Genomic DNA, 3,589 nt, shown 5'->3' with positions numbered 1-3,589 from the left:
ACTAGGTGTGCTTTGATTTGTTCATTGAGGTAACCCTGGAAAAACAGGAAAGGAGGGGGAAGCCTGATCCCATACAAAAGAAAAATGAAAGGGAAGAAAAGAAGACCAAGCAGAGAGTCAAGCAAACTATAATGCTTAATCCTGAGATAGAAAGAAAAATAAAGAAGCAGAAGATATAGAAAAGGTGTAAAAAGAATAGAGTAAAAATTCCTGATTAAACAAACAAAATGGAAAAAAAAGTGTGTGTGTATATATATATATATACACATATATATGTACATATATGCATACATATGTATATACATATACATACACATGCATACATATATAATATGTATGTATATATATACATACACATATATACATATACATACATATACATATGCATATATGTATATATACATATACACACACTGGTTGGCTCAGTGTCAGTCTTCCTCAAGTAAGCAGTTGCCATGCAAGGAGGGGTGGGGTTTGGTGTAAGAGGTCCCGCCTCCACTGGGGGCTGCCATGCTGCTCCCTTAAGTCTCATGTGTTGCTGTTGGGGAGAAAAATGGCAACACTCCAATCTCTCCTTCCGGGTGGACCGGGTGTCTCCAACCATGGTATTCAGGCAGCCCTCACAGAACTGGCGTGGGTGATCAGCTTACCTGGCTCCACAGTTATCCTTCATCTTCTAGGTGCTTAGCTGGCATTCGAAACCCGATGCCTTAAAGGGCCCTGCACCATGCAAACCCTGTTCAGGTGTAGTGCCCTGCAGATAAAGGGCCTTTGGCTGGTGCCTGCAGGGCCTTTCATCCTTGGCAATATACCCTCTTCCCACAGAACTCAAGGAAGGAGACTGTCCTCTCCCAGTGCTCCCCTGAATTGCTATAGCACCCCAGGGCTGGCTCCTTCTCCATCAGGTGCATGCCTCTTCTGTAAACTGTGGCCTGAAGAAAGTCAGACTTTTGAAACCTCTGAAATTTCGGCTCCTAGGGCTGTTTGCAAAATAGAAACTGGCCTCTCCGTATTTCTCGTTCCCCAGTCCTTGGTCCGGGGAGGTTTTCCTTCATAATATTTCAATACTGTAATTTCACATCCCCTCTGTCTTTCTCTTCCTTTTGTCTCTCCACAGAAGCAGTTCCCTCCCCTTCATGCCTAAGCTGTTTTATCTCCCCCAATGCACATACATGCACTTCGATCTCACCAAGCTTATTTCCCTCCACCTATAGAGATCCTTCTGCCACTCCACAAATTGAATTCCTGGGTGTTCCAAGTGATCTAACTTGGATACAACTGTGTTGGAAGGATGAGGGGAAATCCCAACCCCCCTACTTTTCCACCATCTTTACTCCTCCCAGGGAAATCTGCATTGGGGTGCGGCCCAGCAGCTCCCACTCAGCAGTCTCCCACACCATGGCCTTTGTCTAGGAGCTCGCCTGCATCTACTGGCCCTCATCCTGCATGATGATGAGGTGACAGTCTTGGAGGATAAGATCAATGCCCTTATTAAAGCAGCAGGTATAAATGTTGAACTTTTCTGGATGGGCTTGCTTGCAAAGGCCATGGTCAATGTCAATATTGGGAGCCTCATCTGCACTGTAGGGTTGATTGACCTGCCCCAGCAGCTGGCACTGCACTGCTCCTTCTACCATGGCTGTGCCAGCTGAGAAGAAAGTGGAAACAAAGAAAGAAGAATCAGAGGAGTCTGATGATGACATAGGCTTTGGTCTTTTTTAATAAACCTCTTCTGTAAACTGTTCAATAAAAAACTGAATTCTTAAAAAAAAATAAAATAAAATAATATTAAAAATTTAATTTAATTTAATTTTAATTAAAATTAATTAATTAATATTTAATTAATTAAAATTAAATTTAATTTAATTAAAATTAAAGAAAAAAAAATAAAATTATATACTCTGGGCAGCTAATGGCTAACTTAAGGGATCCTCTGAAAACCAGCAGGATCAATGGCAGTCTGGCCTCAGGGTAGAATGGGTTGAAAATCAGATCCAGATTCTAATTATAAGCACAGTAAAGATATAAAGGAATTTAAATTTGTAGCTTAATATGTATATACTATATTAAAACCAGGAGCCAGGTAGGAAAGAGGGCACAAAAAATCTGTTATGAGGATATTTAAATGGGTAAACCTAAGAACGCTCAACTAAAAATTTCCCTGAAATATTCCTGGGACAGTGGAATATACCTGTTTCCTTTGCTAAAGGAAAACACCCTCCCCTTTCCTAAATCTGTACAATGCCCTCACCTAAAGCAGGTGCCTAACAAGATGATACTTGTTCTCTTTAAAAGCTGCCTCTGCCACAACTCATCACATCCAGGCCAATAACCAGGGTCATAATTCAGCATAGCCTGAGAGAAAGGGTACATTCCTGCTTAGGGAAGAAACAGACTACCTATTAAATGACAGAATCTGGCCATTACATATATTAGCAGAGAACAAGGGAATATGTATAGGAGTGAATTTTGAGAATAGATCAGGGGAATATAAGGCTGGACAGGAGAGAAGTCACAGGTATGGGGGTATCTTCCATGACTCAGGATTCAATGTTCCAGAACCTAGAGTTGCTCTAAACAAACTGTCAGGTTGGCTTCTTTAAACTCGGTCATGACAATGGCCCAGGGTATGTGAGGTGAAGTTGCCAGTTGTATTGGCATTATATTGAGCAGTGAGGACATATGGATCAGGAAGGCAAGAATATTAGAATGGACTTACTATGTACAACCTGAGAACCTGTTGCTGATTATGTTCCCTAAAAGACTCAGAGCTCACTCCTATCTCTAAGGCAATAGGAAATATACTAGTGCTGGGTATTCCAGTTTCTTTAGGAAGCTTAGTGGTGCCTGTTCTCTGCAAGTGATGCTTGTAGATGTGGAATGGAAATTAGGCTGCCTAATATTAATGAGGATAATGGGATTCCAGAATGACAGTGACCTATGGCAGGACTTAATTCTCAGAGGCAAGATGTACATAATTAACGCAATGAACATCAAAATCAGAATAGCAGTTAGAGTGTATTGGCCGCGATGTACCTATAGTGATTTTAGGGGCAAGATACATGGAGAACTATCAGGCATTGCTTGATTTGGATAACAGAAAATTTGAGAGCTGGAAAACTGACATCAGTGCTACAATGAAAATTCACCCAGTTTCTAGAACTAAATAGACCCAGAGTCCATTGACTGAAGGGGAGACCAGTCAAGGTGTCTTGGGAGAAAGTTGAGCTCTGAGGTTCCCTGTCTTTCTGGTTTAACAGAGCCTTAATGAGTTGACCTTCAGGGCACAGTTGAAGACACTGCTTTTAATTTAACCCTTTATTTCTGGACAGACCTAACCAAACATGTTATTTAATAATTATTTTTTATTTCATTATATTCCATGATATGCTTGTAACACAGACTCTACAGATGTACATACCAGTGGGAGTGGTTGCCTCAGGAGGATAGACCTCAGAAGAGGTCCTTGCAGGCTCTAGGAGGAGGCTTGATGCTGTTTGGACAAAGCTTTCTGTGGTCCTAGCAATCTCATGTGTGATTTAGAAGAGTGAGAGATACTGGGTTTTGATAGGCACATCCCTTGGCCTGT

The 3,589-nt window shown here is 41.3% G+C and overlaps 1 pseudogene; it reads left to right on the top strand.

The window, feature by feature from the left end:
- The first annotated feature begins 1,398 nt into the window (after positions 1–1,398).
- Positions 1,399–1,786, top strand: LOC123592456 (annotated as a pseudogene).
- Positions 1,787–3,589: the final 1,803 nt, after the last annotated feature.

Source organism: Leopardus geoffroyi, chromosome D4, assembly GCF_018350155.1.
Source record: "Leopardus geoffroyi isolate Oge1 chromosome D4, O.geoffroyi_Oge1_pat1.0, whole genome shotgun sequence".
NCBI classification, from domain to species: Eukaryota; Metazoa; Chordata; class Mammalia; order Carnivora; family Felidae; genus Leopardus; species Leopardus geoffroyi.
This window is presented reverse-complemented; position numbering and strand designations above follow the sequence as displayed.